Below are 15159 nucleotides of genomic sequence, written 5' to 3'. Positions count from 1 at the left end.
CCTTGGGGCCTTGGAGGGAAGTAAGGGGGGAGGTGTGGGCACAAGTTTTGCATTTCTTGCGGTTGCAGGGGAAGGTGCTGGGAGTGGAGGTTGGGTTGGTGGGGGGTGTGGACCTGATGAGGGAGTCACGGAGGGAGTGGTCTTTTTGGAAAGCTGATAGGGGAGGGGAGGGAAATATATCCCTGGTGGTGGGGTCCGTTTGGAAGTGGTGGAAATGACGACGGATGATACGATGTATATGGAGGTTGGTGGGGTGGTAGGTGAGGATCAGTGGGCTGGTAGGTGAAGACCAGTGGGGTTCTGTCCTGGTGGCGATCGGAGGAGCGGGAAGTGGAGGAGATGCAGTGGAGAGCATCGTCGATCACATCTGGAGGGAAATTGCAGTCTTTGAAGGAGGAGGCCATCTGGGTTGTTCAGTATTGGAACTGGTCCTCCTGGGACCAGATGCGGCGGAGATGAAGGAATTGGGAAAATGGGATGGCATTTTTACAGGGGGCAGGGTGGGAGGAGGTGTAGTCTAGGTAGCTGTGGGAGTCAGTCAGTGTATAGTAAATGTCCGTGTTGATTTGGTCGCCCGAGATAGAAATGCAGAGGTCTAGGAAGGGGAGGGAGGAGTCTGAGACAGTCCAGGTAAATTTGAGGTCGGGTGGAAGGTGTTGGTAAAGTGGATGAACTGTTCAACCTCCTCGTGGGAGCACGTGGCCTCATTCCTGAAGAAGGGCTCATGCCCGAAACGTCGATTCTCTTGTTCCCTGGATGCTGCCTGACCTGCTGCGCTTTTCCAGCAACACATTTTCAGCTCTGATCTCCAGCATCTGCAGTCCTCACTTTCTCCTAGAACAAATGAATGGCCTATTCCTGTCTTATGTTCTTTCATAAAGCTAGGAGAAGTACCAAAGGCTAAGTGCTTTCTTTTTGTGGCATAAAGTTCTGTGAAATAAAGAAAGCTAAATTTGATTTGAATGTCCCTGCCTGACTTGAGACAAGGAATTTTGGTCTGTTGGATGTGATGTCGAACATGGAGCATCTGGAGTCTAATTGATTTTTTTTGAAATGTGTTAATCAGGTTTTACAAACTGTTCAAAGTTCCTACCCTGTATTAAAGTATATCAATAGTACCTGTCCTACTCAAATCATTTTCAAACTAGTGTTAAATTCATGTCAATAAAATTAACCTATAATGTAATTTATTAAACTCCTCAAGTGCTTGGATAATACTTAATAATAATTGAAGAGGTGTTATGAAATGGTTGAGGAACTGAGAGAGATGACCTTTCTTATCAGGCTGCAACACAGTACAGTAAACCACCCGCACAGTGTATCTCACTCCTCCATTTTCCCTCCGTATATCTTCATCATCCTGCACTAAACCTGATGCATCTGCTGGTGCGAGATACAATACTTTCAGCAGCACTCGTGGCGATTGGGCATTTCAGAAACAGACAAGTTGTTTCAGGAATCTACAGTTAAATTGCTTATTCACGATGAGCAGCATCACTGAGGATGAAAATCCATGGTCTTTGTGGCATATTTCTACCATAAATCAAACAAGAAGACATCAAAAGGGCTGGAAAGTTAAACCAGGGCCTACATAAAACTAACCTTTTTTAAATTAATCATTGATTGGGCATAAACATCATTTGTGAGGCCAGCATTTATTGCCAATCCCTAACTACCCTTGAGAATGTGGTTAGCTGTCATCTCGAACCAGAATCTATGTGCTTTAAATATGCCCACAATGGTGCTCGGCTAGGAATTCTAGGATTTTGCCTAATAAGAGGTGAAGATATTGTAGTTGAGTTCCAAGTCAGACTGGTGTGTGACTTGGAGGGGAATATGCAGGTGGTGATTTTGTTGAGAGCATGTCTTGAATACTGGATCACTGAATGAGAAGATAAAGATTCAGGTATTTTCCAATTTCACAAAAAGTTTAAGCTCACAAGCAGAAGCCATTTTAATCTGGTAGTTAGCTCTAATACCTACAATGTTGCTGAGTCAAAATTCTGGAACTCACTGTAACAACAATGTAGATGTGCCGACATTGCACAGGGACTGAATCAGTTCAAGAAGACCGCTTACCTTCTCAAATGTTTGAAAATGGGAAATTCCTGTTTCTATTTGTGTGATGAAGCCATTGCTTACCTAAAGCAAGCTGGGAAGCGTTAGGAGGATGGGTCCCAGTGGCAGAGAGACATAATGCTCAGTTTTCCACTTTCTCAAGGACAGGTAGATTGACAATGTGTTATTCCAAGTAAAATGTCGCAGAATGGTTGGTCTGGGTTCTGTTGGGGGCAATTTGTGTATGGCATGAGTCAACCCGTAAATCCACATGAAGTTCCAACTGGGATTAGAATAAGGGGGGAAGTTTTAGTTAAATGATTTATATGATTACTGCTTATGAAGTTAAGCTTCATTTTTCATTTATTCTTATTCAAGAAAATAATCTGGTTAAAAGAAAATTAAACTGCAGAAACACAAATGCTGATGCAGCAGAGAGACATTTTCTGTGGAAATGCAGTGTGGCTGAACTGGCATGAACCTTGAGGCCTTATTTGGAAATGCAAAGTGAGGATGTCGTACCATACCAAGAAAGACCAAGCAATTGTGTTTAGTTAAGGATGAGAATGAAGCACAGATTTCAGAGAGGAGATAGTCAGTGGCAGTAGGTGCCATGCCACTTCTGGAATGTGTTAAAAAGAAAAAAACAAGATGTTTTTTTAAAATTGACCATTTTGGAATTTAAGCAATGTACTATCTACGAGACGCATTGAGGTAGCGTGCTGCCTCATAATCCTTTCTTGGGTGAACTCTCCTAACATTGGCTCAATAAGCACATGATGTTTAATACATTGCAATGCTTGGAGATCCTTTTCTTTGTTAGTACCATCCAGTTTATAACAAGTGTGAACATCAGCCAGAAGGCTTATGCTTCCTGATTTTTTTTTAAAAGGTACTTAAAATCACAGTGGCATATAGGTCTGCTCAGATGAAAGAATGTGAGTATGGCTGAGTGCATACCAATGATTGCTATTTTTTAGACATCTTAAATATGTTTACCTTATAGAAAGCTGTTTAGAAATAAATCTAATGTGGGCTGTTCCTGGAGGAAAAGGCAGTAGGGGCCCATACTTAGGCTTCTGTGGCTTCAAATGCTTATTACAATATCTGCGTCTGATATAAGTTTTGTTGTTCTTCAGACACGCCCTACAGAAATGAAGAGCAAAGATCCAACATCAGGAGAAAAACATACCAATCTCGACATAATGTATTTTCCTCTGTTTGCTAATATTTGTGATGCAATATGCTGCAAATTGGACTATAACAGGCAGGGGGGTCATGTCGCTCAGTGAAGAGTCCATCTGCTAGTTTCCAATTTTTATTCTCTGGCTGATTTTTCTGACTAGTAATAGAAAACAGTGGAAAATATACACCCATATATCTGAATGACTCTGCAATCTGTCTGATGCTTTCCTCCAAGGTTAGCAACATTGACAACAAGCGATAACTTCAGCCTGTATCTATTGTGATATCCATGGAAATTGATCAAAACAACAAGACTTCCTTGCACTCTTCTGGATTGTAAAGTATGATACAGATTTACAGCGATTTTTGAGAAGATTTGTAGCTCAGGTTAATGATAAGTATGTAAGTTAGCTCGCTGAGCTGGAAGGTTTGTTTTCAGATGTTTTGTCACCATACCACCAGCGCTTCACCAAAGACACTCACTGATAATGTTACTTAGTATGGTGACGAAATATCTGAAAAAAAAACTTCAAGCTCAGTGAGCTAACTTAATTACAGATTTACTGTAATCTAATCTGGATTTCCCTTTACTAATCTAAACTTTTCAATGAAGAAGGCTGTTCTAGGGCAAATGACTGCCTACTCAATTGCTGCAGTAGATTTTTTATTGTCCCATGTTAGGGGAAACATCATGACATTTCTGTGACATATTCATACACAGATGGTTTGGGGATGCTTTTGGAGCCAGATAACTAATATAAACCATTTACACCAATTCAACAAGACAGTGATTATTGTTCTGGAGGTCAGATCAGTGTCCAAAAAAAAAATTAGCTACTGTATCATTAATGTAGACAGCAATTGCACATAGCAAAATCACAGATGTGGTTGACTTTATGGGAATTAATAAGAAAACTTAATTTTCCGATTGGGCAGTTCTCCTCTGTCTGTAACCCTCTGAAAGAATTCATTTAAGTTGGAGAATTCAGAGGGTTCCATTACCTGGCATATCTGCTGCTGGACTCAATACATCTGCTGTCAGCATTATACTTCCCAGACCTGACGTACTCTGGCACCTTAATCCTACACTCACCACCAGCTGAAAGTTTCCTTGCTAATATCAGTTCCGAGGAAGGGCATTCACTCGAAACTTTAACTCTGATTTCTCTCTGCAGATGCTGCCAGACTTACTGAGTTTTTCCAGCAGCTGTTCTTGAATTCCTGAACAAGTTTGTAACGGAAAACCCCCATCCTAGAATCCCCAGTATAGAGGCCATTTAAAGTTTAGTGAGTCTTAAACTGATTAGGGATGGAAATATGATTTCTGACACTAATATCTGGCCAATTGACTTGAACCTTCAGAGGTATGGCAATCAGCATTGTATTGTTGCTCTGCTTCTACATTTTTGCCAATAACGCAGAGCTTCACATTTCTGGCTGGTTATTCCAATAGCTCCTTCAGATTGGGTTGGAAGAATTGAGCTATAGGGAGAGGCTGAACAGGCTGGGGCTGTTTTCCCTGGAGCGTCGAAGGCTGAGGGGTAACCTTATACAGGTTTACAAAATTATGAGGGGCATGGATAGGGTAAATAGGCAAACTCTTTTCTCTGGGATTGGGGAGTGCAGAACTAGAGGGAATAGGTTTAGGGTGAGCGAGGAAAGATATAAAAGAGACCTAAGGGGCAATTTTTTCGCAGAGGGTGGTGCGTGTATGGAATGAGCTGCCAGAGGAAGTGGTGGAGGCTGGTACAATTGCAACATTTAAGAGGCATTTGGATGGGTATATGAATAGGAAGGGTTTGGAGGGATTTGGCAGGTGGGACTAGATTGGGTTGGGATATCTGGTCGGCTGGACGGGTTGGACCAAAGGGTCTGTTTCTATGCTGTACATCTCTGACTCTATGACTCTAATTGCAGAGCATACCTTAAATGAATTTCCTTCCTTGTAGAGCTGGATCATTAATAAGCCACACACTGGCTGTCATATTCTGGTATGCATTCACCAAGATATTGTAAAATTCTGGGATATTTAAATCACTTTTCAATATATTCGTGGACACGTGGGTGAGTGTGAGAGTGAATGGAAGAATGTGTAGATGTGAAAATAGACAGAATGACTGAGGTAAATGGCTAAGGGCAGCTGGACAATTTGCACGTTGGGGAGAGTTGGATCATGGGATCTAGACGGGTTGAAGGGTCTAGGGATGTGGAGGGGATTGTTGTTGGGAGGCCTTAGGGTTGGATTAGTTGCACAGTTACTCAGGAGTCAAACTAGGACTTGTTCATTTGACATTTGCAAAGTGTCCAACCCAAATTCAGGGTCAGGACCTTGCTGAAGATTGGTGTTGGGCAGAGATAGTGATGTTGATTTATGAGGACAGTCTATCGAGGTAAGAAAATTCAAGGTAAGTAGTGTCGAAGTGTGGCTCCATCTGGGTTATTGGCTGACAAAGTCTTTATAGTTTTTGAGTTCACCTCCTGGATGTTGTTTTTGGACAAGCTTCTTAGTGAAGTATGGAAGGGAGGGCCAGCTCAGTCTGTTACGTTTGGGTATGTCATGCAGAGTCATAAACACAGTACTGAAAGGAACATTTAATAAGGAATTTTAACAAAAGGTGCAACACTCTTTCTTCCACAAGAAAGAAACTGTCCTGAACTGCCCTGCAACTGACAAGGCATGCCAGTGTATTTATTTCTCTGACTATGCTAGTCTCAACAAACAGTAACAATGCACACTTAAATAAAATAAAACCAGTATAATGTGAATTATGTACAAGTGAAATGTAAATTTAAGAAAAAAACAACTTTGCCACCTTTGTGCTTTTATGTAATGGAAGTGGTGTTCAGGGGGAAAATTGGCCACAATGAAGAGCCTTTTTATTTGACTCTTTTATTGCTACCCATGATCTGCTACCTTGTCAGCTGATGGTGAATTTCACCATCGAAACACTTTCCATACACAGTAATTGCACATATTTCTTTTGTCAACACTTTTTTTCAATTTTAATTGTAATTGTATGAAAAATGGGGGGAGAAAACATGAAGTTGGAAGTGACACCACTTTAGTTCCACAGTCTGAAATTGCACACCGCCTACAATATTGCAGACTTTTAAAAAACTGTCCAGTCGTTACTTCCCTGTACTTTAATTGCCTTGCGACCATATGTAGTAATCCCAGGTATTTAAGGAGCCAGTAGCAATCTAGTAAACTAGCACAAAATAATACTTAGCTGTAAAGCACTGCCAACCGTATTGCAGATATAATTCAATCATAAATTCAGAATGTCTTGGAGTGCAGAAATAAATCACAAGAATAGTTTCAGGAATGAGAAACTTCAGTTATGAGGATAGATTAAAGAAGTTGGGACTACTTTCCTTAGAAAGAAGTCAGTTCAGACGAAATTTGATAAAATCATGAATGAACTGGATTCCATAGATAGAAGCTCTTCAGGCTTGTAAAAGGAACAAGCGAAAGAGTGTAAATTTAAAGTGATGTGCAAACAAAGCAAGGATGATGAGAGGGGAAAAAAAACTTCTTTTACGCAGTGAGTAATTAGAATATGGAATGCAATGCTTGGAAATGTGGTGGAAGCAGGCTCAGTTGAGGCATTCCAATGAGCATTGGAAAGAAATAATGTGCAAGGGAGTAGGGGAAAAGAAAAGGAGATTTGCATGAGGTAATGATGTTCATTTAATGAGCTGGAGCAGGTATGATGGGCCAATGGCCTCTTTTTGTGCCCATAATAATTATGTGATTGAGATCCTTCTTGATTTTTACCAAGTCAATAACTAACAAGAAAAGACTACAGACCTCAAAAAATACACTAAATGTTACTGTCAGCATTTCTGACCTAATTGTTTGCACTTGTTAATTATGCAGACACAAACAGGCCGAGGAGAACAAGTAAATAATTTCCTGTGCTTGGCTATGTATAGAAAGGTAAAGTGATATCTGACTGCATTTCTTGCACAAAGAGCAGGTATAAACTGACGTCATTCTCAAGTGATAAGAAATCGCTGCTAGGTGTAAAATGAAAAAGCGTATGCACTGGAATAAAATTAACTTCCTCCTAATAGTCACCCTCCCTCTCCCATTTCCACTGCAGCATCACTATCATTTCCTAACTCCCAGGTGAGGAGGCGGTCGGCTCTCAGTGCAGACTTCATCCTATACTCCCAGTGTAGGCTTTACTCCCACCAATCCTGCAACAGATGCTCTTGTCTCCCAACCCGCACCTGCTTCTGAGGCCTTGGAACAGGTTTCACCTCCATGCTCCTACTGCAGGTCACACCACCAAAAATAGATCACTTGGAGTAAATATAAACTTTAACACTGTATTTCCATTAATTTACATGTAGCCTGTAAGACTCCATTATATTAATTTAAATAGCCCACATCTTAATAGGCATGTTTAGATATGTTGGAGTTCTGCTTATTTTGAATGGTTCAAATGCAAATCAACAATCAGATCAACAAAGGCAAAATTACCTCCATAATAAATCTTCCCACTTAAATGTTATACGCCCACATTAAAATGTTTTGGAAAATGATCAGACGCTGTCTACAACATGGCCTTCATATGTAGCTATGCCTCTGCAACTTTTGCTTTGCACTGTGTCATTATCTGCCATTTACTGGGTAAATGTTGCTGATTTTGATGGATGCCATGGGAAATGCCTGCAAAAGCAGCATGGTGCCCAGGTTGACTCTTACAAAGAAGGCCTACCATATCTTTTGCCATCAAGCACTTAAGAGCCTCATCTGAAAGCAGGTTCTGAAAGGGCAGAGCTTTCTGGGTCAGAAGTTGCTGGCTAATTGAAGGTCTGAAGCCACTGCACTCTCAGTGGTGTTGCACAAACACCCATAGCTTCTGCCAGCAGAGGGAGTCAGAGAAATCTGAAGCAAGGACAGAATGTTGACTGTCAGCAGCCATGTCCTGTTGATTCCTGAAGAAGGGCCTGTGCCCGAAACGTCGAATCTCCTGTTCCCTGGATGCTGCCTGACCTGCTGTGCTGTTCCAGCAATAAAGTTTCAACTTTGATCTCCAGCATCTGCAGACCTCACTTTCTCCTGTCGATATATTACCCTTGCTCAGGCATTGAATGACTTTGATCAAGACCTCCTCAGCCTCCTACCAAGCTGACAACTAGTATTGACATTTCTTTTCTCTCAGGTGGGTCACTTTTCGGCTGGAGCACTTATAGCTGGATTATACCTAACTGAATGGTCACAGAAGGGTGTCAATTGGCAGCGGCATAAGAAGGTGGCTTCTGGACCTTCTCTCCCAGAACTTAGTTCTGGCAATGGTGACAGGGTTCAGGAACACCCCTGTTCTGCCTAATTAAATGTCCTTCCCACCTCCTACCTCCAAGACCCCTGCCATGTCAATTAATTTTAATAAGACAACATTATTTGGTCTCCTTCCCTATCAGAAAGATGTTGTAAAACTTGAAAGGGTTCAGAAAAGATTTACAAGGATGTTGCCAGGGTTAGTGGATTTGAGCTATAGGGACAGGCTGAACAGGCTGGGGCTGTTTTCCCTGGAGGGTCTGAGGTTGAGGGGTGACCTTATAGAGGTTTATAAAATTGAGAGGCATGGATAGGGTAAATAGACAAAGTCTTTTCCCTGGGGTCGGGGAGTCTAGAACTAGAGGGAATAGGTTTAGGGTGAGAGGGGAAAGACATAAAAGAGACCTAAGGGGCAACTTTTTTACACAGAGGATGGTACGTGTATGGAATGAGTTGCCAGAGGAAGTGGTGGAGGCTAGTACAATTACAACATTTAAGAGGCATTTGGATGGGTATATGAATAGGAAGGGTTTGGAAGGATATGGGCCGGGTGCTGGAGGTGGGACTAGATTGGTTTGGGATATCTTGTTGGCATGGACAGGTTGGACCAAAGGGTCTGTTTCCATGCGAAGTATCTTGTGTTGGGGCAAATTGTACATCAGCTGTAGTGGTTTAGGAAGAAATGCCAGCTGATATAACTAAAGCTTTTTGCATAAGTCCTCAATTCAAATTAAGAAAAAAATATAGGATGGCTAACTCTAGTTAAATATAACCATTGAAAATACAATTGTATTTAACCTAATTTCTGGTTGACTAATTTGTGCATATTTCTAGCTGCTAAACAGCTGATAGAATAAATGATTCATATCACAGGTTTTACATTGACAGCAAAATACTTGATATCAAGAAAAGACAGATTTAATCTAACTCTGACTACATTTTTGTGTTCATTTGCAGTACACTGAAATGTTAGGTGTGGTTATTGTTGGGATTGGCACTGCTGGCAGAGTTCGGGTCCGTGATCTGCTGAATCCGTTGACAAACAGCGCCATAGAAAAGCTTAAACTCATGGGTTTTGTCTCCAGGTAAGAAATGTTAATGTTGTTTCTACACATAAGCACAAGTTCGTGATATGGAACTGAAGTATTCTGGCTAAATTGGAACAACGTTTGTCAGCCCCAGTTCAAAGTAAATGGTGTGATTTAGCTAAAGGTTTTGGGGGTCAAAGTTCCTCAGAAATATTGCCAACTTTCATGCTAAAATTAGAGATTTATGTTTGGGGACTACAAACCCCCTCAAATCTGCCTGTCCCACCCTTCTGCTGAGAACATTGGACTCCTGGCTGGAGAAGATCTGGATGTTCCCATATAGGCCATTAAGGATTGGAACCACTACTAAGCTCTTACTGGCCATCTGCAAAGAGACGTGGTAGCAGACATATCCCAATGTTGAGAATCCTTCTGTTCATGGCCTACAAGAGGTGCAACATAAATTCAAAGGCTAGTGTATCAAGGGAGAAGAACAGCCTTCCAGTGAATATGCTTAGTAGTGGTTCCAATCCTTAATGGCCTATACGGGAACATCCAAATCTTCTCCAGCTAGGAGTCCAATGTTCTCAGCAGAAGTGTGGGACAGACAGGTTGAGGGGATTGGGGTCCCCAAACCTAAATCTCTAATTTTAGCATGAAAGTTGGCAATACGTCTGAGGAACTTTGACCACTGAGAATCCTAGAGTTTTGTAAATTGGCTATATTTTTGAAAGTATAATCCAGCTCAACTGGAAAGTTGTAGTCCCTCACACTTATTCACATTGATTTCCAGATGATCTATGTTTAACAATTTTGCTCATTCAGCAACCTCTGATACCTTTTAATTGTTGCAAATTCTGATGTCCCCTTGCAATTGCACCAAACATCTGTAAACACAGATTCAGCAAAAAGATTCCTTGTGATATTCAGGTAATTCTGGCATAACACATATTTCTGCAGCGTGATTTGGCTATAACGTTGCTGCAGAATTAGGGAACGGTATTTTGAAGAACACTTACCTTTGTTGGCAATAGCACGATTCCAGATGGGATCGATTCGTGTGCTTCGTTCAGTGCGTGTGCCGATGTGCGTGCTGAAATCCCTGTGCTGTTCTGTCTATGCGCCAGTGTTCTTACTGTTCTGTGTGTGCACCGAAATCCCTATGCTGTTCTGTGCATGCACTGGCGTTCTTCTGTCCTGCGCATATGCCAATGTTAGCTGCTGAGAAAGCAACTTTCTGTGAGAGGTACTGTACAGACAGCAGCTTTCTTACGTTTTTTTACATGTACAGTGTTAAATGGCTTTTGTTAATAAATATGATTTCAACCTTCACTTAGGCTGTGCTATACTCTGCATTAGACTTTTTTGGGTGATTTTTGAGCGATTTGTGAGTGATACTTTTTGCTGGTCTGCTCCAACTTCACTTTTCCATAGGCCCGATTATTTCAATTAAGCAATTTTGTATTAAGTGAGGTTTCACTGGGACACAACTAAGGCGTTATAGGAGAATGACTTGTATCAAACCTTTTCCAAATCAGAACAACAGCTATCCACCCTAATTCCTTATTTCCTATCTATTCACCAACTTCCTATCCAGATTGCTGGGTTTGGTAACACCTTCATATTTCCAACAAGCCTGTTGTGAGATACATATTGAATGGCTTCCATGTAATCCTCAGTTACTGATTTCTCCTTAACTATACAATCAGTCTCTTCAAAGCATTGAATTAGAATGTATGCTTAATTCACCACTAACCACCTAATGATGGTGCTTATTAATTAACCTATGCAATTTTAAATCCTTTGCTCCCAACTCGCACATAGGAACAATGCATTGACATACCTAACAAACTCCTTTGTGAGGGGAAGTCATCATTAAATGATGGGACCTTCCTGAACCTTGCAAACCTTAGCTGGGTTGGGCAGAGGCCCAAGTAAGCATAGTTAAATTGGGGTGCTATCTATGCTGTAGATATTTTGGGATCCTCATCTCTTGCAAACGAATGCTGTCTCCTGTCTTATCATGATTTTCTCCAGTCTCCATTATTTGCCAAAGCAATAAACCATGAGCCTTCCCCGCTTTTATACCGGACTGTGACATTGACAAAGATTTACTGCAGTCATTTCAAGTGTAACTTTCTGACAAATTTTCTTGGATTTCCTAAGGAAGATGCCTTTGTAGTGACAGCAGTAAGTCTTTGCTTTGTGAATATCAGACAGAATAAATCAACAGAATGTATTTTCTTTATCACAGCCCAGTTCAAAAGATAGTTTAAGCTATTTGTTTTCAACTGTTATTTATTGTAAACAACAAAACACTTTTTTGCAGTGCCCTTTGGTGATTATACTTTTTTTTTCCTGTGTATTGTTTTGGTCTCCTGACCAAGGGCTGAATATAAATTTAACATGGTGCAGGACCCTGCCAAGCATGTTTGTGGTGGCATTAAATGTATAATGAGGAGGGTGCCCAGCCCACATCTTGCCAACTACTCCTGAGCTCAGTTGCATGTTACGGAGGGTAGGCAGGTGAACTGCAACCCATCCTCTATATCTAAGTAAATAATTATATATTACTTTTTATTTACTCCCAAGATGTAGGCATTATTTGCTACACCAGTATTTATTGGCCATTCCTAGTTTCCCTTGAGCAGGTTGTGGGGAGCAGCCTTCTTCAGTTGTTTCAGCCCTTGGGAGTTCCAGGATTCTGACCCAGTGACACTGAAGAAAAGTCATACCGGATTCCAAATGTAAGCTCTGTTTCTCTCTCCACAGATGCTGCCAAGATTGCTGTGTTTCTCCAGCATTCTGTGTGTTTGTTAGTGAATTTCTTTCATAATGCCAGTTGTAGCAACCATACAAATGTGTCTAATAATTACTAATGAAAAGTGTAGTGCCAAATCAAGTGAGGACAGAATTGGGTTCACATATGAACAGACAGATTGCCAATAATTAGGTGCTGTTTGCTGAACTGGTCGTTCTTTGTGAGGAGAAAGTGAGGATTGCAGATGCTGGAGATCAGAGCTGAAAATGTGTTGCTGGAAAAGCGCAGCAGGTCAGGCAGCATCCAATGAACAGGAGAATCGACGTTTCGGGCATAAGCCCTTCAGGAATTGTGAGGAATTCTTTGTGAGGAGCAGTATTTGTAGAAAATGAGGGTAGGGCTCACAGTGCTTTATTTTCCATCTATTTACTTCAAATGGCAAAAAATGAGGCATATTAGACCTGTGATTTCCTGAAGACAGACATTGTGCCAACCTTGTCAGTGAATCAGCCACTTGTATCTTAGCTCCCATAAATCAGTGGGCAGTTTGATAACATCAGTAAAAATCTAGGCTGTGGCAAAGCTTAAAGAGAGAACTGCAATGTTTTGTTTTCTTATGATGCTGCATCAAAAGTCTGATGTGTAAACGAGTACCAGTGGTACCTATCACCTGCAGAGAATGGCATCTAGCGTCTGCCAATCCATCATGACTATCATGATATCTTCCTGGTACACAGGCAGACTGCTCATAAGGTACAATGTGGTTACAGCAAGGCTGAAGCAGGAACATTTTGCACAGAGGAACAGGCTCCCACACAGAAAGCCTTATTGCCTATCCCTAATCAATCCTTTCCTTTCCAAATACATGTACGTCCTGTCCCTCAGGATTCCCCCCAATGTGTTGGCCCCACAGGACTCAATTATCAGGGGCATTGCCTGTCATTTAATCTAAGAGTTATGGGCATGGCAAATGGGGTGTCTGGTCATGCACTGGGGCTGATCATCAAAAACAGTCATAGATTTGGGATGAGTCATCCATCCATGTTTCTGAAGGCTTGACTTGGGGAGAGGGATCAATGGCAGATGTGGGTGAATGATTGGGAGGGTACTGTTGTGCTGTACACACATTCTCACTGATAAGTGGTGCATGTTCAGTTGGTGTGGCATTATATATATCCCTCATTATCTGCATTCAGCATTTCTCAGTGTGTGTGAAAATATACATAGCCACTTCTGCAAGGTTCGCCACTAATGACTGTTCTGACATTTCAGAAACTTTTTTGCTCCTTTTGTGCCCACGTTTGGTCCTTTTTACACCAAGATTTCTGTACCCAGCCACTAGTGATAACTAGGCAGTGACCAACCTAAGGTGAAGACAGATGCAGAACAAACACAGATGGCAGCAAGCCCAGGAGCAGCCACTCATATCTCTTCCACCCCCCTCCATTTCCTGGCGATGAGTGAGGTGCCTAATTAATACAGGCTTCATATGTCCTGGGACACTGTGATGAAACTTACCAGAAATGGGACCGGAGGGCTGCAGGAATTTAGACTGGCTCCTCTGAGTGCCTGCGAAAGTTACTGCTACACTGAACTTCTTTGTAACTGACTCCTTCCAGGGAGTGATGGGTGACCGGTTTGGGATCTCTGTACAAAAACATCATGACCGTGACTATTGCTATCTGTGTAAGGTCACATCGGTTCATTTTATTCCTAAAGACAACATCAGTGTTTAGCCTGGGAGTTGGATTCAGGAGTTTCCTGAACATAGTGAGTATCCCTTATGGCAGTTGCCATCAACTGCATGCATATGACTCTGAGAAAGCATTATCACAGAGCCACAGAATTCATCAATAGGAAGGGGTTCCTCTTCTTTAATGTTCAGGTGATCTGTAATCACTGTTACCGTTTCCTGGAGGTATTTGTCTGGTACTTTGACAGCAACCTTCTCTCCTACCTCCTGGAGCACGCTGACATACTTGGTGCATTTTAGGATCCAGGGCCTTACAAGGCTGGTTACTGAGGGACAAAGGCTACCCAGCATGGCTGACGACACCATTGCTCAACCGCTCACCGATGCGGCCCATTCTTTGAGCAGGACCATGGTAGAGCAGAGTATAATAGGCCAGACAGAACCTGACTGATACCCATTTCTAATGGATGAGAGTGGCAGCAGCAGGTAATCATTGACTCTTTCTTTTTATTTGGTCATGATTCCTAAATCTAGTTGTAAAGGCAAATTTACATTTTGCGTACTGCAAATAAAAGTTCACATTTCTGTTTGTATATTTCCAGTTGTTTGCCTGGTTTTGATATTCCCTTATGTACAACGATAAGCTGCCAGTCTACATTGGTCAATGGGGACAGGGTCACACTGACTTTGAGTGTGTTCAGACGGAATGTAGTTACGCAATGGTAAACTCTGTTGTGTACTGGTTAAACAGTGACTAGGGTGAGAGGGTTGTATATGCAAAGGAGTGTCAGCCATATCAACAATGTCCATGAACAGTGAAGCTTTGTGACTGCTATACCATGATATTGCCAGTAAGGAACAATGCCAGATTGTCAAAGATGGTACAGGTGTAAAGAAGGTCTGTCTTTGAGCAGACATCCAGTGAGTGGTGAATTGTTCTGGAAGGGCACATAGTAAAATGGGGCTGAAATCAGATGGGAGAGATGCCATGTGGCAGGGAAAACAATTAGTACAGCAAGTTTGGTAAGATACAGCAAGAGAATTAGTGAGGTTTCATGATTGTAACCCTCCAAAAAACTCAACACATCTGAGATTGAGCAAATAGTTCATAAGATTATGTATCTTGTTTTGGTCTCTATTTATG

The 15159-nt window shown here is 41.6% G+C and overlaps 1 long non-coding RNA gene across 3 annotated transcripts in view; it reads left to right on the top strand.

Annotated features, from left to right (window-relative positions):
* The window catches only part of LOC122547128, a 16654-nt gene extending 1554 nt beyond the window's left edge, over window positions 1-15100 (top strand). The window contains exons 2-3 of one of the 3 annotated variants that reach the window (XR_006310897.1): window positions 9491-9618; window positions 14316-15100. This is a non-coding gene — a long non-coding RNA (uncharacterized LOC122547128). The other 2 variants (XR_006310896.1, XR_006310895.1) reach the window with 2 other exon arrangements.
* Window positions 15101-15159: the final 59 nt, after the last annotated feature.

The sequence above is a fragment of the Chiloscyllium plagiosum genome, unplaced genomic scaffold (assembly GCF_004010195.1).
Source record: "Chiloscyllium plagiosum isolate BGI_BamShark_2017 unplaced genomic scaffold, ASM401019v2 scaf_10233, whole genome shotgun sequence".
In the NCBI taxonomy this organism is placed as follows: domain Eukaryota; kingdom Metazoa; phylum Chordata; class Chondrichthyes; order Orectolobiformes; family Hemiscylliidae; genus Chiloscyllium; species Chiloscyllium plagiosum.
The sequence above is the reverse complement of the archived record's forward strand: the minus strand, read 5'-3'. Positions and strand labels throughout refer to the sequence as shown.